Source organism: Felis catus, chromosome E3, assembly GCF_018350175.1.
Source record: "Felis catus isolate Fca126 chromosome E3, F.catus_Fca126_mat1.0, whole genome shotgun sequence".
NCBI classification, from domain to species: Eukaryota; Metazoa; Chordata; class Mammalia; order Carnivora; family Felidae; genus Felis; species Felis catus.
This window is the reverse complement of record NC_058383.1, coordinates 35,765,476-35,788,272: the sequence shown is the minus strand read 5'-3', so window position 1 is coordinate 35,788,272 and position 22,797 is coordinate 35,765,476. Positions and strand designations below refer to the sequence as shown.

The 22,797-nt window shown below is 39.1% G+C and overlaps 1 protein-coding gene and 1 pseudogene across 5 annotated transcripts in view; one reads left to right on the top strand and one right to left on the bottom strand.

Annotated features, from left to right (window-relative positions):
- Positions 1 to 22,797, top strand: part of RBFOX1 (RNA binding fox-1 homolog 1) — a 2,060,838-nt gene that overhangs the window by 1,034,155 nt on the left and 1,003,886 nt on the right. The window lies entirely within an intron of this gene.
- LOC109495311 lies at positions 12,925 to 13,419 on the bottom strand (annotated as a pseudogene).

Sequence of the window (22,797 nt, the reverse complement as noted above, 5' to 3'; positions counted from 1 at the left end):
CTGCCCCTCCCCCGTTCATGCTCTGTCTCTCTCTGTCCTAAAAATAAATAAACGTTGAAAAAAAAAATTTAGAATGTCTATATTAAAAAAAAAAGAAAGAAAGTAAAATGTTGTCAAGGGTGTGGAGAAACCTTCATAAATTGCTGTTGGGATTGCAAAATAGTACAACTGCCATGGAAAACAGTTTTTGGGGGTTCTTAAAATGTTAAACATAGAATCCTTACTGGCTTTTGATGACTGAGTTTCTTTGCCTTTTTTCAGCTATATCTTTAGTTTTCTCACTGCTTCTTCCAGAATTTGTCTTAATTGCTAACATTCAGTTCTTCAGCACATATCAGTATAGTAGCCATTGATATCCAAACTTGCTATCTTAGAATCAAGGCATTATTTCCTCGTCACAAGAATTCATTTTCTTTCTTAGCTGGGACCAGAGAGGGAGGATAAGAGTTGCCACTCACCCTGCCACAAGTAGTCTGTTATCCCAGGTACTATATTCACTGTGTCATATAGAGTGTCCATATAATTAAAATAAGAATCGTCTCCCATAGCTCTCTATATGGGACAGACTTCTCTGACTCCAGGAGAAAGAACATAAAATGGCTTTTGGTGCAGAAAGTATCTACGCCATGGCTGCTGCAGGAAAATTGCATTTGCATCACTGGGAAGAATGATAGGGGCAGAATTAAACCCTAATTCTGCCACTTGCCAGATGTGTAACCTTGTGCAAATCATTCGACTTACTGGGGCCTCAGTTTCTCCAAATAAGTCACATTGTGGCACCTAATGAAAATGGCTGCTGATTAAATAAGATGATGCAGGAAAGCATTCAGCATAGTGTGTGGCACATAGGACTCCATGCCAACTATTATCGTATTATGGCTGTGGTTGTCCCTACCCTAGTTCTCTACCTTGTTCTACAGTTTGGATCTACTTACACATCACAATCCCCCACCCCTTTTTTTTAACTTCTGTGACTCTCATTTTCCTCCTACAAGCTAATTGCCTTTTTCCTTCTTTTTGAACATTTTGAATGCTTTTGAATAAGACAAACTTTAAACAGTTTTTGAAAGTTTTTTCCACACATAGTCAACCTAAGAGTGAAAGTTTTACAGTGTTTAAGAGAAAGGGAGGTCTAGTGTTTCCAGGTGTGTGCAGCAACCCCACATGGCCCACCAGTCTCTGCCCTTAAGTGTACAGGCTTCAGAATCTTCCTTAAAATTTTTTTAAGTTTATTAATTTGAGAGACAGAGAAAGGAGGGAAGAGAGAGAGAGAATCTCAAGCAGGCTCCACACTGTCAGCACCGAGGCCAACACAGAGCTCAGTCTCACAAAGTGTGAGACCATGACCTGAGCCAAAACCAAGAGCTGGGTGCTTAACTGACTGAGCCACCCAGGTGCCCCCAGAATCTCACTTTTGATGAACTAGAGAAGCAGGTTGCCCTTACCAGGTCAGTTGAAGGACCCAGTGCCTATATATAGTGATCTGATTTAGTACAAGGCTTGGAGAATCCAACTTGTGACTATAGAGGCATATTTTTACCTCATTGTGTACTTCACTAATTGAATGTTCTTAGAAGCAGATTTTGATCTTAAGTCTGATGAAATTCCCCTTTCAAGTTGTTAACTCGTAGATGGCCACAAAATGAGATGGTTGTAAGAAACTCAACTCAGCCATTGTCCAGAAATTTCATGAATGCTCATCACACATCTGTGGTGTCTTTGTTGACAACTTTTTATATATAATGCATAAAAGATGATTAGATTTTAAAAATTCATTTATCATTATATCTGATAAATTAAAACGCTATCTAAAAAAACTATTGGATTTTCTTACCTAGTTTTAGCTTTTTTATTAGAGAAAGAGAATACTAGTAGATTATTTTGTTTTAAATTATATTTACAATATTTCTACATTATAAATCTATTAAAATATCTGTTCTCTGACTTCTTAGAGTTTAGGTCAGTGATTATCTGGTATCAGAAGAAATCCCTGCCTAGATCACCCAAATATTTCCACACTATGAGATAGTACCAAGAGCAAGCAGTAATCATATTAACCAGGAATGGATAAAGTACTTTTATAAAGAGGAATCCTAGGATAAGGACACTTTTAGAGGTGGAAGAATTCTAAGGTATTTCTAAATAATGAAGAATCTTATTTTTTAAAGGTAAGGTGTTCTTGTTATAAGGTTGTACAGTCAGTTGATGATGGATTACAGATTAGAACCCTTGGAGTCTGCATAATGGTATGATGGTTCTAAGTCCTTCCATGTTAGCTTTGGAAAAGACAATGGTTGTAGGTTCTCCTAGAATAGTCTTGGAAAGAAACTTTGAGATCAAGATAACCTCGTCAATCACCGGTTAGGATGAGCACTGGATGTTGTATGGAAACCAATTGGACAATAAATTTCATATTGGACAATAAATTTCATATTAAAAAAATGAATGAATGAATGAATGAATGAATAAATAAATAATAAATTAAAAAAATAACCTCCTCATTGTATATATAGAAGACTCTGACATTCATTCATCTAACTAGTATTTATGGAAAACTTACTAAGTGCCAAACACTTAGTTCTTAACAGAGGTGACAGCATTGACCAAGACTACAAAGTTCCTTGTTCACATGGAGCTTCTATCCCAGTGCAGGAATCAGACCGTAAACAGGTAAGTTGATGATCAGTTGAGAAGCACTAGGGTGACAATAATGCAGGGTGATTTAGTGGCACCAAAAATAGGTGTAGTAAATGGAAGGCATTAGTAAGGAGTAAGGATATTGGGTTTTTTCCTAAGTGCAGTGGAAAGACACTGTAGAGTTTTAAGTATGATAGGATTGATACTTAAAAGACCTCTTGGACAGCTATGTGGAGAATCTGTTGTAATGGGTCTAAGGGGCAAGCAAGAAGACCAACTAGTAGGCTGATATTGTGGGTCAAGAGAGAGATGATGGTAGTAATGGGGAGGCAGAGAAGTAGTAGACAGATAAGGGAAATATGCTGAACATAAAGATGAGGACTTGCCTCTAGACTAAGTATGAGAAGAGAGCAAGACGACTTTAAAATAACTTTAATGTTTTTAGCTTGAGCATCTGAATGGATGAACCCAAGAAGTTTGCATCAGGATTGCAACTAGCGTTCACAGTATTGATTTACATCTGTTTTTAGAATAAATCTCAAGATTCACAAGCTATGCCTGACCAGAAGTCAGATGCTCATTTGCTTCTTTGCTCTTTCTCAAATAACACCTCACCTAGGGTTGGATTGTGGGGTGGAGTAAACTCAGGGATCAGAACAGCTGTGCTGTGGAGGTTCACCCTGCTGCTTGCTTTCCTTTGAGTCCAATGATGGCAGAGCTGAGGGATGTCTCAGTGGGTAATAGCATGATCAACTTCCCTGCGTGGGACTACAGTCTTAGACAAGGGTTCTGCCTTCTTGGGTGCTGCGATCATCTTCTTTTGTAAGACTGTCTGTGAACTTCATTAACCTGCCATTGACTTCCTCTTGATACATTAATGGGGACCACACAATGTTGAGTCACAGTTTGAAAGGATGTTTGTCATCACAGTGTGACATCTCTCTGCTCCCTGACACTCTGCTGTTTGTCATTCCTCTTCCTGTGCTCTCCCTCCCCAGGCTAGTCTATCCTTTGGCAGTGATCACATCCAAGCCAATTTGGATCAATTCTTTTGTTCATTTCAAATTTAAATGAGCTTAATGTTTAGCAGCTGATGAAATGTATACTCAAGATGTGGCACATTCGTACGCTGTGCCTTAGGTTGAGCATGTTGGAATTTCATAGGTGGGGAAAAGCATTCTCTTGGCTTCATGTTTAAAATTCATAGTACAGTGTTTCTTTCCTACAGCCTGTAGCTTATGAATTCAGGAACCCTGGGCATTTTAACAGCTGCCTGTCATTAAGATACTTTACTGCCTGTGACTTGAAAAGATGGAAGGGCAGAAACCTCTTGGACTATATTCACCCTCATGTATGAGCATGAACAAGGTCTGCCTGAAGAAATATTTTCTTTCTTAACTATGACTTCTGACTTGGAAGCTTATTTCTTCCCTCTCTTTGACCTTCTCTCCCCACACCTTGGGATTTCACTTTTTATATCTCACTGTGACTCAGGGAAGACCTTTGCTGCTTTGTTTTTCTTTGTTTTCTACTTACATGCCCTTCTGGCCTGAATGATTTTTACTTGATTAGAGAGAGGCACTTTGAGGGAAGTGCACAGGATTGTGTGAAGAATTTTCCCTGAGAATCACACTGAAGCATGGCCAAATAAGTTAGAGTCTCTTTCTAAATACTCTGTAAGACAAATTTTCTAAAACGTCACAGTGGGGTTTTCCTTGGGAGAAGATGTATCTAGGCAGGGCACCCTGCATTCAAAAAAAAAGGGAGGGAAGGGAAAGATATAAAGATCATTTGGACATTTGGGGGACAAAACAATTCAGGGCACTTTCCTTTTAAGCTTAAAAGGTGTAAAAGACAGAGATCATGAAAAGCACTGTGTCTGTGATTTCTTACGTTTGCCATTTCTGTATATAAAAATATGTGTATGAGATACTTGCTGAGTGTTCCATCTTGTGCCATCTTGCAATATGAGCTATTTGAGACCTGGAAATGTCTTGTCTTTTTCTGCATCCCTAGCATCAATAGAGTATCTCACACATAAGCACCCAGTGACTGCCATTCTTTTTGTGCAGAAGGCAATGGCCCTATTTGAGGGTAACATCCCTATTATGGTACATGGGATCTACTGTGAAAGAAAAGAGATGCTTCTGGGCAATCACATATATGGTGACAAGAAATTAACCTGATAACGCTGAGCATGTTCAAATCAAGAATGTTTAGATAGTAGCAAATCGTTACTGGTATGAAAGAAACCTTTCCCCACTTCCAGTCTGTAAAACACCTAGTAAATATTTGTAAGTAAATTATTTCTCTGTTGCATTGTGCAGTTTATATAAATTGATGTTCTAGGAAGTACTGTACTTTAGCTTTCATAGGATTTCATAGAAGTTTTTCCATATGGGTTCAGCTGTCTCATTATTACCAATTATAAGTGACTATTCAGATAGTTTCTTCTCATCTTCAAATCATGCTATTTCAAATGCCCTTTTTTTTTTAACTTAATGGTTCCCCCTAAGAAGTTTGGTGTATTTGAGGACCCTACCTACAATTTCACTTACTGCATATCAACCCCATACTAACTGTGTGCCTCTGGACAAGTTTCTTTACCTTTTTAAAATTACAGTTTCCTCATTTTTAAAGTAGAGACAATACTAATTTCTTAAAGTTTGTGTTAGAATTGAACGAGCTAGGGTATGTAATATGCTTAATGATGCCAGACACACAGAATTGGTCAGTAAAGGGTCCCCATTGCCAATGTTCCTATTATTGAGCTCCATCCAGTTTGGAATCAGTTACCTTTGCCCAGTAGCACTGTTTGTACATATCTGCTTTTATAATTATTAGTTGAGTTAATTTTTTATGGGGGATGTGAAAAAGGGTGATTGAGCATAGGTTATTCAGTTTAAACTAATGAATTTTTTTTTTTATGGGCTGACCATCTGTCAGGGAAGTGGCAGAAGGCATTCCAATAGGACTGAGTTGAATTAAATTAGGAGATAAAAGTAATAATAATGGCTTTCCTCCAAATGAGATCTCAAAATCTGTCTGTTTTTTCCTAGCTCCACTGTTACCACTTTGATCGAAGCTACCTACATCTGGACTCCTAACCACCTAATGGGTCTCCTATTTCCATTGTCCCCTAATCCAATTTTTATAGAAAATCAGAGTGATCATTTTATTATTCAAGTCAGGTCACTTCACCACATCCCTTCTACACTCCCAACTGTGAAAAAAAAAAAAAAACAACTGATAAAATAAAAATGGATAACTTGGCCTGCAGTCCCAGTATCATCTGGCCTCTTGCTTTTCTTTCCAACCCATCTCTCTCCAAACCTTCATTCCTAGGGCTCTAAACAGGCCTCCATGTCCTTTCTTGTCTTAGAGATATATTCTGTCTGCCAAAGGGTGCTTCCTATAACCATCACCTGGCAAGGTCACCCTTGTGTCAAGTTTTAGCTTAGGCTCTGCAGCGAGGCAGAGGTCTGACCCCTCTATTAACTGTCCCCAGTGATCTCATTGCATTCTGTGTCTGCATTACTCTGATTCCAGTTTCTAATGGTCCATTTGTTGTGGTGGTTTCTTATGAAACTACTCACCATTGTATAACTAGAACTCAACTCAGTGGTTTGATGAATGAAGAAAGTTTCCAACTACAAACTACAAAAGATGTGTATTGATGTGTATTATCCAGTTTGGGCTCATGGCATCCTTGTAAGAAAGGTACATGCTGGACTAACTCAAATGTATACGTGAGGAATCTAAAGCTCACTTTGGTATAGGCTTGGAAATGGAAGAACCGGGTCTTAATCTCAGAATTTTCATGCCAAGTCCAGGACTCTTTCATCTCCAGTACTGTGCATCCCAGACACTCTATCTTGGTCTGGATACTCCTTGTATATTGTTTGTCTGGGATGGGTCACTTTTCATTAAGCATTTGAGCAAGCATTCTCATTGCATTCATATCATCTGCCAAACACTGTCCTGGGCACATTCCAGGCCTTTTCTCATCCAGTCTGTCTCAGGATGCTGTAAAGTATTGTATGTATCAGCATACGTACAATGTGGGCTGCCATTGCAAAGTATCACAAACTGGATAGTTTAAAACTATAGACATTTCTTATCCCCCAGTTCTTGAGTCAGAAAGCCCCAAATCAGGGTGTCAGCAGGACCATGCTCCCTCTGAAACCTGTAGGGAAATTCTTCCTTGCCTCTTCCTACCTTCTGGTGGCTTGTTAGCCATCTTTGGGCATTCCTTGGATTGTAGCTGTGCCACTCCCCTCTCTGCCTGCATCATCTCAAGATGTTCTCCTCATGTGCCTCCACAGCACTTTCCCTTTGTTCAAATTTTCTATAAGGATAGCAGCCCTACTAGATTAGGGCCCACCCTAATGACCTCCCTTAACTTGATTCCATCTGCAAAGACTCTATTTATAAGTTAACTCACATTCGCAGGTGCCAGGAAATAGATGTTTAACATACCGTATTTTGGTTGAGGGGGGACCCAATTTAACCCATACCCTTACAGTTCCGTATCTTTAGCAGGTACATATCCCATTCCCTTTTCACAAATGGGTCCGTAGTTTCTGTAACATACCCCAAGGCTTCACAGCTTGTAATTGGCAATATGAAGCTCAAATACAGTTCAGGATTCACAAGTCTATGCTTGGCTTTTGGACCAGATTGATGGACCAGTTTCCAAGCCTCTAAAATCAAAGCTTGGTCAGGTAGATCCAGTTAGCTTTGGAAAAAAGCAAAGCAGGGTGCATTTTCTTTATGCAAAGTGAGCTTGGTTAGGAGAGGCAGAACTTTAAAGTGCCTGAGTGTGTGTTTTATAACTATCCCTGCATGCAGAAGCAGAGATGTGTTTCTCCCTTGCCCTACTCTCCCACATTTAGAATAAAGTGTCTGATATTCTTTTAAAGGGAGACAAGACATTCTTCATTTTAATTGGGGGGGAAAGTTCATTATGAAGTCTTCTTTCTCCGAATAGTTCCCTAAAGTTGGATGTAGTGTCTACATTGTTTTCATTCTCTTCTCTTCCCAGGAATCATTACCAGCCCTGGTTGGTGATTTATAATCACATTCCCAACAAATTCCACTGTTGTTAATGACTACTTATTTTTCTATACAAATGGTTTTTGCTCTCCTTCCTGAGGACAATTAACTAAGAAACTGGTCATAAATTACTGATAATGATCAGTTTGTCAGAGATGATTGTCGAACGGAGCCATCTTCCATAGTAATTAGATAAAGTTTCTTTAATTGCTGATAACAGCAAACTGTGGTTATTTTTTTTCCTTTTTTTTTTTTTTTTTTTTTTTTTTTTAGATTCTCACTCATGACATCTTCCTGGAAGTCAGGAATAATAACGTTTTTTTTTTTTTCTTCTTCTTCTTCACCTGAAGGAGGGGAGATGGAAGAAACATTCATCATTTACAGGCTTCCAGAAATATAATAAATGTGACAGCTTTTCACAGTTTCAAATGCGACAACTGATCTTTCTAAAGCAGAGATCAGAGAAAACCTTCTCTGGGACACATTTCTTTTAGGCAGGAAGCAGGGGTCCTTCCTGGTCATGTTTGATTTTTTTTTCCTCAGGATCACATCTCTCATATTTGCATCTAAACCTTGGCCTTAAAATGTGACTTCTTTGAACTCTGGAAGGGAATGGTATTTAATTCACAGGGTTTCTCACTGTTAGGATGCTGATTAAACCCCAGCCTATTTTTGTATGTCAGGCTCTGGTGGACCCTTAGCTGGGAAATAAAGAGGAGAGCTACCACAATGTATAGAGACAGGATGGTGTCTTTAATCACAGGTCTTATTATCTATTAGCTTATTAATATGCTCAATCAGAATATTCATTGGTGTGGAAGTACCAGGACCTACTATTAACATTCTATAAAGGATATACATATTTTACACAGTGAAGGGTGGTTTACATTTAATCCAGTTTAATATATCAGTTGACTGACATTCCTTGAACATTGTTAGTCTTGGGTCCTGCAATACTTTATAATCCCCTTCAGTTTCATAACTGTTTCTTGTTTTTTGGAGATTTTTTTTTTTAGTTTGTTTCTTTTGTTTTTGGTTTTGTTTTTTGGTTTTTGGGGTTTTTGTTTGATTTTGCTAGATGGCAACAACTGTCAAGCAAGCTTTGGTGTCTGAGATTATCTGAATCATTCTGGCAGTTTAGAAGACAGTGTGGTGTTAAAAGAACAGAGATGAGGATTCCAAAGGGGTTCTTAATAACAAAGAAACTGGGGAAGTGTATCACATCTCTTTAAGCTCACTAGGTTTTATTATGAGAAGGAGAGCTACAACCAGCTCAGAATTATAATGTGTTATGTTACAGGATATTTAGGCACTGATTTCATCAGGATTCCTCCACTTTCACATGAAAAAAATAAACACACACACATGCATATCAAATATATTTAAGAAAACTTAAAGTGTGGGTTATGGAACGAGGCAACACAAAAGGTAGGCTTCAGGTGTGGTTGAGTCTCAAGCTTTAATGATGTCACAAGGACTCTAATTCTCTCTTAGAGCTGCTTGCCATCTTATATCAGGGTTCACTGGGCTTCTACTATATGCATCCTCTGAGAAGTTATCACCTTTTGGAGGATACCTCAAAAATCCTAGGGAAGGCTCTGATTGGCCAATTTGAATCATATGCCTGCTACTGAGCAAATCCCTGAACTATAAGACTGGGATCTTCTTTTTTTAAATTTTTTAATGTTTTTATTTATTTTTGAAGGAGAGAGAGAGAGCATGAGCAGGGGAGGAGCAGAGAGAGAGGGAGACACAGAATCTGAAGCAGGCTCCAGGCTCCGAGCTGCCAGCACAGAGCCTGGTGCAGGGCTCAAATCTACAAACTGTGAGATCATGACCTGAGCCGAAGTCGGACGCTTAACCAACTGAGCCACTGAGGCACCCCAAGACTGGGATCTTCTGATTGATTGGTCTTAAGACTCATTCCATAGGGATGAGGCAGGGGGTGGTGGTGGGATGTAGAGCTCCACCTAAACTATGTAAACGAATATAAAGTAGGATAAAGATGGTTCCCCAAAGTAAAGGATTTGGGGTAGATCAGACAGTAAAACAAATAAAGTTAAGTAAAGGGACCCTCTCATTCACTCTTTTGCAGTCAGCCAAGTGCTGCCCAGTTGTTTGCTCTGCTTGCCAAGTTTTATCTGCTTTTCGTGGGAGGATCTACTTTTATAGTAGATTTTCTGGCACTTCCTAAACATTGCCCTAATAGAGGTGACAGTTTCAAGCCCACCATAAAAGTCTAGTGTATACTAAATGACTCAACCTAAAATACTTTTCTCAAATCTTTCCACAATAAAACTGTTCTCTTTGTCCTGCCTGGATCCTCTCTTCCCTTGCCATCCCCCACCCAACCCATCTCTGACTGTTTCCTCATGATTTTTTTTTCCTAGCAAGGGCCCAAGCCAATTTCCTCTTCCTCTATGTTCCCATTGGAACTTGTATCTTTCTTATAATACCTAGAATGTTCAAGTTTTAATTTTAGTTCTTAGGAATCCATTTCTTTCTTTGGAAACAGGGTACCATTTAGTAGTTTCCTTTTAATAACTTCCATGATTGGTAGCACAGTGCCTGGTTCCACATAGGGATATAATTCTGGTGAATTTTTCTGGAAAAGACTAATTGAGGAAGTAAGCACTTGGGCCACTCCATTAGCATTTGGGTTTAGCTGTGTTTTACTATGGGGATGTGAAAGTGGGCATTAAGTAATCATTTGGAGGAATACAGGAGGACAGCCCACTGCTGTAAGAGAAGTAGGGGAAGGTTGTTTTTGTTGAGGGACCCATGGGAATTTGCCTCACCTGGCCTCATTTTACATGGCAATTTCTCTGAGTTCTAAGTTATAGGAGGACAAATTCATCTCTCTATGATGAACACAAATCAAGGGTCCTTTTTGCATGTCCATGTAGATATGACTGAAACCAGAAAAAAACACCTTTTCATTCATTCATCAAATTTTATAGAGTACCTAGTATGTTCTGGGAATATGTGATGGTAAAATATACATAGCTCTTGCCCTCATGCTTGGAAGTTGATTGCCTGGGGTCCAGTCTGTGGCTTTCTGTGGAATTACTCTCTGTGGGATTTCAGACTATCTATTTAACAACCCTATACTTAGGACCACCTGGGTGGCTCAATCAGTTAAGCATCCAACTCTTGATTTCATCTCAGGTCATGATTTCACAGTTTGTGGGTTTGAACCCCAGGTTGGGCTCTATGCTGAGAGCACAGAATCTTAGGATTCTCTCTCTCCCTCTCTCTCTGACCTCCCCTACTTATTCATATTCTCTCTCTCTCTCTCTCTCTCTCTCTCTCTCTAAATAAACATTTAAAAAAAATTGGAAAACAAACAAACAACTGTACACTTAAATTGTCTTATCTATAAAATGGGGGCAGATAGCTACTTCACGGAGCTATTGTAAGGATTAAAGGAGCTACTACTTGTATAATGTCCAACACATAGTTAGTGTTCATCAAGCAACAGCTATTACTTATTGACTCATGAGGCCTACAAGCTGATGGAACAGACATTAATCAAATGATCATACTCAAAATATAAATTTTGACATAATCTGAAGAAGAGTTGTTTAATATTATGAACACTTACAGCATACAATTCTTTAAGACTTGCCTGGCAATGCATAATTAATCTATCTGTCTATAAGATCATCTGCAGATTAGAAGCAAAATGAACAATTTATCAATTTTTGATGATTGCTAATAAGGCAGTAGTTATATGTGGCTGAAATGGTCCTTAGCCAACCTGGATTTCAGTGCTGCTATGATTATCAATGGTATTAGGTCTCATATTCTGCCAAGATAATTCTTCTCTCTCAGTTCTTTGGCCATTTTGGAAGGGGAGAAGCTTTTAGCTTAATGTCCTTCCGAATCCTATCTAATCCTTAAAAGACCAGGGAAGGATGTGTCTTCTGGACTTCAAAAGGGTTTTCTTCTCCTTTTCCAGTCATTTCCACTTTCTAGTCAATTCGGAGTATCCATCAATTCAACCAAGGGAAGCAAGGAAAAATATCCATGCCATTTCTGCTTGGTACCATTGATTGTGCTTTAGAAATCACTTCATTACTCACCACTTCTTGTTGGTGCAGTGGGGTTCATGTTATGGCCAAGCTATTCCAGTGTTTGGAAAAGGTAGAACACATTCAATCAGTTTGGTTCCTTTGACAATCTTACTTTAAGTTGGATTAGACCAGTGATGAAAATCGTGACAGTGTTTAAAGGAGAGGAGCCCTTTTACCGTAAAAGGAAAACTCTACAATTAATATCAAGGAGACATTCAGAGCAACAGATAATAGCCCAGCATCTGGGGTCCGACAGATATAGTCTGCCATGGCTGAAACCTTGGGCTAGTTTATTCATTTATCTGAAACTTAGTAATGCTATCTCCAAAATGGAAACAATTATCGACAATGGATTTTTAATGGATTTCAAAAATAAATTTTAATGGATTAATACATTTTAAAGTGAATTTTTAAATCCATTTTTGTTGGCTTTTCCCTGGTTGAAGGAGATACTACCTGCAAAATAGTCAGAAGATTGTCTGGTATATGGTAATTACTGATTAAATAATAGTCATTGTCCCAGTGTTGTATCCATTGATGACTATGATAAACAAGAACTCTTGAAGAATTTTGAGGTTTGATGAGTGATTCTTTTACCTTCTTAATTTTTAGCCCTTAGAAAAGAGAAGAAATCAAATGTTTATGTTCCCCTTGTCACAAAAATTTAGTTATATGGTATATGTTCATATGTGTGTATATACTTTTTTTTACTTACAATGTATATAGAATACATATACACACAAAACTGTGTAGTTATAGCATATGTAATATATTTAATATAGACTAATATAGAGTATGTTTAGATATGTTATGTTATTAATATATTTATGTATTATAAAGTATGTCTAGTGCTATATTCTGTTTTATGCTATACAAAATATGACAAAGTAAGTAATAAGTTGTTAGTTGATACATATTTTTCTATCTCTGTTGGACTCTTTTTCCAATTAAAAATAAGGAATTATTAGTTTGCTGTTTGTTTAGCTTTTGTTTCATTATCATAAACCTCACTTTGCAATCCAGCTAGACTTGAAAGGGACCCGTGGAACTGCAACAGGAGCACAAAGATGATAGGAGATTTTGATCCAAAGGGGGTGCTCTCCCGAGCTACAGAAGGAATGATCTGGTAGTTAAGATAAAACACAAGTCAGATTTATTAGGTTTGTCCACACTCAGCAGTGGTCATCTTCTTGCTGGTCTTGCCATTCTTGTACCCAAAGTGCTCCATGGCTTTCACGGTGTCCATGCCCTCCTTCACCTTGCCAAACATGATGTGCTTGCCGTCCAACCACTCAGTTTTGACAGTGCAGATGAAAAACTGGGAACCGTTTGTCTTGGGTCCGGCATTTTCCATGGACAGGATGTCAGGACATATATGCTTCAGGATGAAATTCTCATCATCAAATTTCTCCCCATAGATGGACTTGCTGCCAGTGCCATTATGTCATGTGAAGTCACCACCCTGGCACATAAATCCTGGAATAATCCTGTGAAAGCAGGAAACTTTGTAACCATTTCTGTTCTCCCCAGTGCTCAGAGCATGAAAGTTCTCTGCTGTTTTTGGAACTTTGTCTGCAAACGGCTCAAAGGAGACGTGGCCTAAGGGTTCACCGTCCTCAGCAATGTCAAAAAACACGGTGGAGTTGACCATGGCCTTGCCGTGCCTGCGGTTCTGGGGTGGCGGTGTCTGCAAAGATTTCTTTATTTTTTGTAAAGAAAAAGCATCAGCTACCCCCACGTTCTCTGAGGGTTGATTTTTACTGTTATTTATTTTGACAATTTAGTGGCAGTGACTTACAGTCCCAGCCAAAGCCTTGCTGTGTAATCCTTTGGAAATGTCCCTAGGTAACAAGATGTGCCCACTGGTCATAGAAGTCAGTTCTGTTAAATAGGGAGGATTTTATCTGTCTGAATAAATATTTCCGGGGCTCCCCTCGCTCTGTGGATTTGAGATGTGCACAGGCAAGAAGGGTCATTGCCATAAATCAATAGTTTCTGTGAAGGCACAGATTTAGAGCTGACAGCGGCTCTTTGGTTGAAATAAAGATTGTGATGTGCAGGCATAGGCGACAACTGCTGGGAATAACGTGTGGAGTTGACAGGACTATTTTGTGAACATATATCAAGTGTGGATAGGAAAAGTAATTTTTGCTCATTTTGAGATAAGTTAACTAATTGATATCGGCAAGAAAGGAAAGACAGAGCTACCTGGTAGAAATTGAGGCCGTGTACATCCTTCCATATAGGCACCTATACCTTACACCCACCACCGCAAACCCAGTGTGTCCTTCAAGTCTCAGCTCAAGGGCTAAGTCCCATATCGCGTGTTACTTATCTTTATGCTACTCACAAGTTGCTGTGGAGGTAGTAGGAATGGATAATGTCTCCAAGGAAAGGCAGATTGAAAAGAAAAACAAACAAGGATTTACCTTAAGAAAGGATCACTTGAGTGGATGGAAGAAGAGAGAAAGACACTAAGAAGATAGGGAAGGTAGCAAGTGAACCGGGTCAGGACATTTTCATAAAAGGTAGAGAGATTGCATGGAAACAGCAACTGCGGACGGTGCCGAGTACTGTAATGCGTCTGAGGATTAATGAGAATTCTTAGACTTACATTCCAGTGGATCTGTTTTCTGTACTTTATGAAATTTTGTACCTAAATCATTCTCAATAATTAAGTGTGAACTCCCTGAGTGCAGGTACCAGATTATATTCATTTTAGGAGCTTCAGGGTGTGGTAGCCATTTTAGGGATCAATACATGTGTTTTGAAAGTATGAATAGATGATGGGGCGCCTGGGTGGCTCGGTCATTTAAGTGTCCGACTTCGGCTCAGGTCATGATCTCATGGTCTGTGGGTTCATGCCCCGCATTGGGCTCTGTGCTGACAGCTCAGAGCCTGGAGCCTGTTTCGGATTCTGTGTCTCCCTCTGTCTCTGCCCCTCTCCCACTTGCGCTCTGTCTCCCTCTGTCTCAAAAATAAATAAACATTAAAAAAAAAAAAAAGAAAGTATGAATACATGAATAAGTGGATGAATGGATGCTGACCTTAATATAGCAGTTTAATATCTGGGTAAAATTAAAATTATGAAGTGTTAAAGAAGTGATTTGATTTTGGTAAAACAGAGCATAAGAAACCACTCTAGGTATGTGGTAGCTCTAGGAGCTGAAAAAATAAAATCCTCTTATTCCTGGACGGAGTAAGAACTGACTGAGAAAGTAGCACAGCAGAGAGGAAAAAGGAAGTAAACAAACTTCTTTCACTTAGCCTGATATTTCCAAGGTTCTGATCATATTCATATGAAATGTCCACAGTAGGTCAATCTACAGAGATGGAAAGAAGGTAGATTAGTGCCAGGGGCTGGGAGGGAGAGAGCGATAGGAAGTGAGCACATGCTATAGGGGCTTCCTTGTGGGGTGATAAAAAAAAATGTTCTCAAATTAAATTGTGATGATAATTGCACAAGTCTGTGAACATACTAAAAATTATTGAATTGTTCACTTTGAATAGGTGAATTTTATGGTGTGCGAATGTATCTCAATGAAGCTATTATTTTTAAAACAGCAATAACAAAGTGTTTTTATTAATGAAATAAATGAAATACATTTTATTAATGAAATCTAAAATTAAAATGTATGACCAAATGAGTTTCCTTATGGTCTCCAAATTTGTTGAGACTTATCCATCAGTCGTTGACAGAGTAGGCCCCTGGAGCCCCTTCCTGTGTTGTCTCCCTTTTCACAGATTCTCTGCATACTCCCTAGTCTTAGGGCTGAGAAAGAGGACCAGAGTGTACCCTTTCTGCCCACTGGGGAATTGAAAAAAGAGCTAAGGAGACTGAATTGAGCGTGCCTAGTTTTTTTTTTCCCCCCAGAGTAACCAGTCAAATAAACCATTCCTTCTTAGGGGTGGAAGAATGAGGAATTATGGAAAGACCTGGAATATTACCCTGAGGGAGTTCTTTCACATGGAACTGTAGGGAGAAGGGAAAAAATATGTGCCATCCTCCCCGCACCTTACCCTCTTTATGTCTAGTAATGACCTCAAAAATAACAACTGTATGGGGCGCCTGGGTGGCTCAGTCGGTTAAGCGTCCGACTTCGGCTCAGGTCATGATCTCGCGGTCCGTGCGGTCCATGAGTTCGAGCCCTGTGTCGGGCTCTGTGCTGACAGCTCAGAGCCTGGAGCCTGTTTCGGATTCTGTGTCTCCCTCTCTCTCTGACCCTCCCCCATTCATACTCTGTCTCTCTCTGTCTCAAAAATAAATAAACGTTAAAAAAAATAAAAAAAAACAACTGTAGTGGTTATCAGTTTTAAAAAAATAATAACTTGGGTTTGAATAAGATCTGAATCTAAGGCATGTACCACGAGGAACAAACTGTTCAGGAAGAAGGAAGAATGGATCAAAGCCAATGCCTCTAAACTTCCACACTGCCCCCCTTATGACAGGCACTTTGCTGTGCCAAGGACCACTCACTTTGGCTCTAAACTTTAAGAATAATCTCTGTGTCTGCATGACTTTTTACAGCCCTCAAGAGTTTTCATAGACTTAACCTTCTCATAATAGTATCAAGAGAGCTGTGATACAATATATTTACCTTCTTTAGGAGGTCCACTTATTTTTTTTTTATTTTTTTTTCAACGTTTTTTATTTATTTTTGGGACAGAGAGAGACAGAGCATGAACGGGGGAGGGGCAGAGAGAGAGGGAGACGCAGAATCGGAAACAGGCTCCAGGCTCCGAGCCATCAGCCCGGAGCCTGACGCGGGGCTCGAACTCATGGACCGCGAGATCGTGACCTGACTGAAGTCGGACGCTCAACCGACTGCGCCACCAAGGCGCCCCTAGGAGGTCCACTTATGATCGTCCTGTCATTTCTACCATAAATACTTTTTGAAAATTTGGAGTCCCTGGGGATCAGAGGATGTTGTCTTCATTGCATATCAGCCAAGATCCATGTGTGTAAAAGCCTTCTCTTGAATTAGTTTTCTCTCACTGAAATCCTGTCTGTGGGGCATAATTAGTTATAACCCATCGATACCAGTGGTATGATAATGGAATGAAATACGGTATGAAATATGGACTGTGACTCAATGATAGGCCAAAGCCCCATTCTTCACATATTGAAGGACATCACCCCATCTAGAGCGTGTGTGCGTGCATATGTATCTGTAGTTGCATAGACTAGACACGTGGGTATAGTTACATTCACATTAGACACTTGCCTCTTCCAAGCGCCTAGAGCAGTGTCTAATTCTTAGTAGGTTCATGTTACATATTGGCTGCATAAAGGTTTGGGGTCATAGATATTCAGTATATAATCCACTCTATTAACTCAGGCATTACTGGATGAAAGGCTTCTTCATTGAAACCAGCTACTTTTTAGTCCTGGCAATATTATTCTTACTTTGAGGCTTTAGCGCATTTTGAGGGTAGTGAAACTTCCCATGGCTTTCAGAAGTATAATTTAAATCTTTTATCCCTCCAGAACTCAGGACATTTAATTTATCATGATTCATAAAAGACCAGTAATAAACCCTGTCTTTATTTAAACATGGGCACATTGACTTCCCTTTGTAGGAATCGGGTGCTCCTTATCTGCATTTCTCTATCTGCTTATCGTGGATCCTGCATGTGTACAAAAAGCCATCTTTGTCAGTCAGGGGGAGATTTTATTAACTAAAGGTTCATTTGTTCTTCAAGTGACACTATCTCTTTGGAATTACCAGATGTTGTTCAAACTGTGCCGTCTCGCCTTTTATTCTGATGATGGCAAATGTTGAACGTGGTGAATAAATATTGGGCACTGTCCTCGGTCATCTTAAATAAATGTGATAAAATGAAAACATGTCGCTGCCGAGGTCTCATTTGTTCCCAGGAAGTCCACAGCACATTAAGGCTTGCGGACAATGAAAGGCAAATCAGCCATTCACTGGGTGTTCCATTATGAGATGTTCTTGTCACTTTCCTGATTCCATTTTAGATTAATATATAGGGAGAGATAAGATGGCATGCATTTAAATGATGACATGGTACCATCACAGAATTGTTTTGTTATAATTGCACAATATAGACAATTACATATATTGCAGTGGTCTTTTCCTCGAAATTTGCATTTAAAAGAAAAAGTGGCAGAAAATGAATTAATGGGAAATTTCTTAGGACTTGGGTCCATCGGGGCTTATATTCATGCAGGTGTTGTATTTTGACCCCTCCTTGCTCCTGTGTCAAGACGGGTTGACTGTCTTTTGAGGAGGAGGAAGAGTAGGGGAGATTTCACTTAACTGGATGATCACAGAGCTAGATTTTGTCATTCATTGTTGAATCATGTATTAAATATTTATAATATAAAAGAAGTGGGAAAGAGCAATCTGTCAAAACAGACATTTTGGAATCACCATGCCCTTCTTTTGTGGGTGATGTGTGACACCCATGAATTAAGATTAAAAATAGGATATAAAAAAGAGTCTTTGCTTTCACAGTGGGGGGAAAAGCTTATGAATGCTTTGATAATAATTGTTAATAATTATACTCAAATCGTATTACATCAAGAAATTGAGATGTGAACCACACTGGGGCACTAAGATTTCACAGTAACAGCCACAGTTTTTTCTAATTTATTACATTGTCATCAATCTTGTGATTTAAAATCCTTTTACACAGTCTCCAGTAATATAGGGAATTATTAAGAGTTGGTGACTGTCTATTGTTCAGGAATGTTGAAAGAAACAAAGTGTTTCTGGGGATGTTGCTGGAGTCCTTTTGAAAGGGTAGTTAGGTATCGCTGATTAATTCCCATTCTGTGTCTGATGAAATAGAGAAGGACAAAAGTTTCTCTTCTACCAAGCATCTCATTGCAAACAGCAGCCCAGGAGTTGTATAAGCATTTTCCTTATTCGGTGTAAATTGATTTGGTGTGAAAAATCTCAGACGGTTCCATTTCAAGGCAATGTTTTATTTGGTGATGCAGGACAAATGTAGAGCTAAGTAGATTTGTAGGCTAATTTATTGGGCATTTTAATATTGTGTGTTCTCCACATCCGTGTGGTAAATACCTCACTAATGCTTCCTTGGCCGTGTACTGCTCATGGCATGACCGACTCATCTTAATTAAATTCCTGCCTGAAACAACCTTATTTCTGCTCATGGGATACATTGCTGTCACTGTGAGACATTTTCTAGGACAATTGAGATATATTTTCCACAATTGGAGCCTTTTCTCTCTCTTTTTTTTTTATGCTCTAAGTATTAGTCATTTGAATTAATATTAAGTTATTATGTACTCCAAATGAGTGCTTTACAAATCTTTCAAAACATGCCTTCTGCCAGGAGGGCTGGGGAGCATGTGATAGAGGTGGAGAATGTACAGGTGTGTTGGGTTAGTGTTGGGTGAAATGACTTCATGTGTCTGGTCCCCACCTTCCGTTGTTGGAATGCAAGGAGAGGCAGCAAATTGAGAAAGAAAAGGGCCTTGTGCTGCTGCCTCTGGTCTCCTCACTGAGGTATCATCTTCTCTTTTGAGGAAGAGGAGGAGAGTTTGTCCACAACTATGCACTTTCTAAGTAACATGGACTTCTTGTTCAGGAAACGGGAAGCTTCTTGAATTCTGTAATTTGAGTCGCCTGCCATGTTGGGAGGGCTCCGGGAAATCAGCTGTTTCATTCAGAACTTCATCGTGACCTTCAAAAGTTTGGCCTGCAAATTGACACAGGGCTTTCGGCGTTTGTCCTGGGAACGTGCAGCTGTCCTGTCAATGTCTAGGAAAATTGTGCCTTATAACCCAAAATGGCTAATTAAACAAAACAAATGAAAACAAAATGCCAAAGCCATGGTATATTCATTCTTCATTCATTCTTTCTCTCTTTTTTCCCTCTCCTAGGTGAAGAACAGGCTTCAGTGAACAGAACATGGTTTCCCCTTTCTATTAAATCTTCAAGCCCACTAGCTCATGTGCTACAGCCACGTTGCGAGCACATCAAGCTCTTCCCGATTGGGGCACTGGGCACGTTCTGTTCCCACTGCCCCTCTTATTTACTTCTTACTTCTCATTTCAATTTCAGCTCAAAAGTGCCACTTCTCCTGGTTAAGCCTTTCCTGGAATTCCCACCTTACCCCAACTCCAGCTCCCTAGGGTAGATGAAAATTGATTTGCGTGTGATCTCATAGCAATTTATATGTTTCTTCTACTCTTATATATGCATATATTTGTATATGTGTATGTATATCTGTATGTGTGTATATGTGTATGTATGTATGTATGTGTGTGTTTGTGTGTGTGTATTTTGAGCACCTTCTGTGTACCAGGCGTTCATCTTCACATGAGGGACCCATCACTGAGACACATGTTCAAGCCCTCATGGAGCCTACATTCTAGTGGGGCACAAAGACCATGAAAAGTGCATATAAATAAGAAAGTCATTGTAGAAGGTGACAAGCATTATGGTAAAAGGAAAAAGGGAAAAGGATAGGAAGAAACAGAGAATAGGAATGGAAGAATCAAAGTTTTAAATGAAGGGGGAGGGGAATCAGGATGGGCCTCATTGTAACGGTGACATTTTAGCAAAGACTAGAAGGTGAAGGAGTGAGCTGTGTGGTTTTTTGATGAAAGAGCATTTCAGGCAGAACAAACAGTCAAAACAAAAAAACCCCTAAGGCTTGAGTGTACCCCTGATTTCAGTGAACAGCAAGAGGGTCAGGGAGACTGGAGCAGAAAATATTAGGGAGGGAAGGCATTGAGTTGTGGGGTGGGGGCAAATATCATGTAGGACTTGTAAGTAATTAGAGACTGTGACTTTTACTGGAGTAAAATAAAGACTTGATTTATATTTTAAACAGATAATTTGGGCTTCTACATTGAAAATATATTCTAATGGCCTTAATACAGTTTGTAGTCAGAGACCATAGGCTCCAGGAAGGCTGGAGTGGTATCTGTTTTGCTGTTCACCGAAACCCCAGGATCAAGCCCAGTGCTTGGCACATTGTTGTCCAATAAATATTTAATGTGAAAGAATAAAATGAGTACAAGGCACATCAAGATGATGTAATTGGAGTCCATCCCTCAGAGGCAGGTATTGTAGACAGCTTATGTGCAGATTTCAAGCGCAGCATCTAATTTTATCCATCCATTTAATGACTACTTCAATAACCCCCAACCAAAGGTTTAATTATCCACCTAATTGTTGCTATATGCAACTTTCCTTAATTAGTCCTGTTTTAATTTGCAATATATGAACTTTGATATTTCTATCAAAAAGAAATCTGATGCTAGTTTGGGAGACTTTCCTCCTTAAAATGAACATGCCTCATGCCCAAGCAAATGACTGGAAAGTATCCCTATGGTTCGCCAGGGTAATGATTCATGGGGCAGGGGCTATACATGGCAGACTAGAATGTTACACTCTAGTGGGTAAATGATCCATGTTTTAGAATTAGTATGCATCCATTCCAAAATACATATTTACCTGGTGGTCTATAACTGTTCAGCAGAACTGTTACAGTCTAGTAAGTAAATAACATGTTTTTCAAAATTAGAATGTGTACCAAATGTGAATTTACCCAATAGTCTGTAACAATTCTGAAGAAACCTTCCCAGTCTTTAGTCTATCAGGCTAACTTAATGTTGTGGTTTTGAGGATGTTTTGATTACGGACATAGTGTAAAAGAAGATGTATGATTTTTAGAAGAGTGAGGGGTTGTCATGTAGCACAAACCAATTTTAGGGGAAAATTTTAATCTGGTTGCAGACCCTGTTCTTCCTATTTTTTTCCCTTTCTCTCCTTTTTTTCTCTGTGTTGTTCCTTTCTTTTCTTCCTCCTCCTCCTCTTTCTTTTTAATATGCAAGCTCCTGGAAGACTGAATGCTAATGACACCACAGTGAATTTTTAAATAATTTAATTCTTAGTAACATAATATGGCTTTGTAAGTGATTAGCGTACAGACTTCTGAACATGTATAGGGGCCAGTATTCTTGTTGCTAATCTCATAGACATAAATTCAAAAGTTGGGTTCTGGTAAACATTTTTTATGAAAGTAACAATTAGTATACCTCACTACAGTTTAGGTAAGCCAAGCAAAAGACAATCATATTTACATCAAAACCATCTAGATATATTGGACAAGAATGATTTTTGTAGCGATAGCTGTGAGGCCATGTCAGTGCTATGAGGCATTGAGTTTTCACTGGGATGTTATTAAATTTCCATTATAACAGATGTTCAGCCTGCTGTTGGCTATAGAAATAGAGAGTTTGACTCCTAGTTCAAAGTAGTTCATGGATGTGTAAAATTGTACTCAAAAGCTGTTGCTCTGGAACCAAATGATCAGGGTATTAGCTGTCTGAACTTTGGTGAGTAAGCTAACTGCTTTAAAACTCGATTGCCTTATTTGTGAAATGGGTATGACATTAGTACCCACTTCATAAGGTTCCTTTGAATGAGATAGTATCCGTTAGTCATTTACCTTTCTTCAGATCACATACTGAATATTTAATGACCATCATCAATAATTACCTATAATAATCACATAGGTCAGCTCTACCTTCCATGTGGGATAGAGCAGGTAATAGGAGTTGCAGGGTTAACACAACCCAGATCTCCAAGTATTTGGCTGGGAAGTTAATGAAGAGGCCAGGCGTGTAATTGGATGTTTCACTAATAGGTTATAAGTGGTTGTGCAAGTTTCTAAACAGCCTGCATGCTCTAATAAATACCTTCGTTTGACAAGTGAGAAAGCAACCATAGATCTGGAACTCCTTACTTGGACCATGTGAAATAGTCATTTATGAAATACCCTTTAAAACTCCTTGGAGGTTCATATTCTACAAAAGTTGCCTTTTTTTTAAATCTAATTGAAAACATTGCTGCAAGTTGAGTAGTCTGCATAAACTACTGTACGCCTTGAATTTTTTCTTTCGTGACTGTGACTATTTTGTAAGGCAGAGCACCATGGACTCAGCCTCTGTAACCCCCACATGGGTCCTTTCCTCTGTGTCATGTACCTTCTTTGAGGCTCGCTGCAGTATTCATCGTGA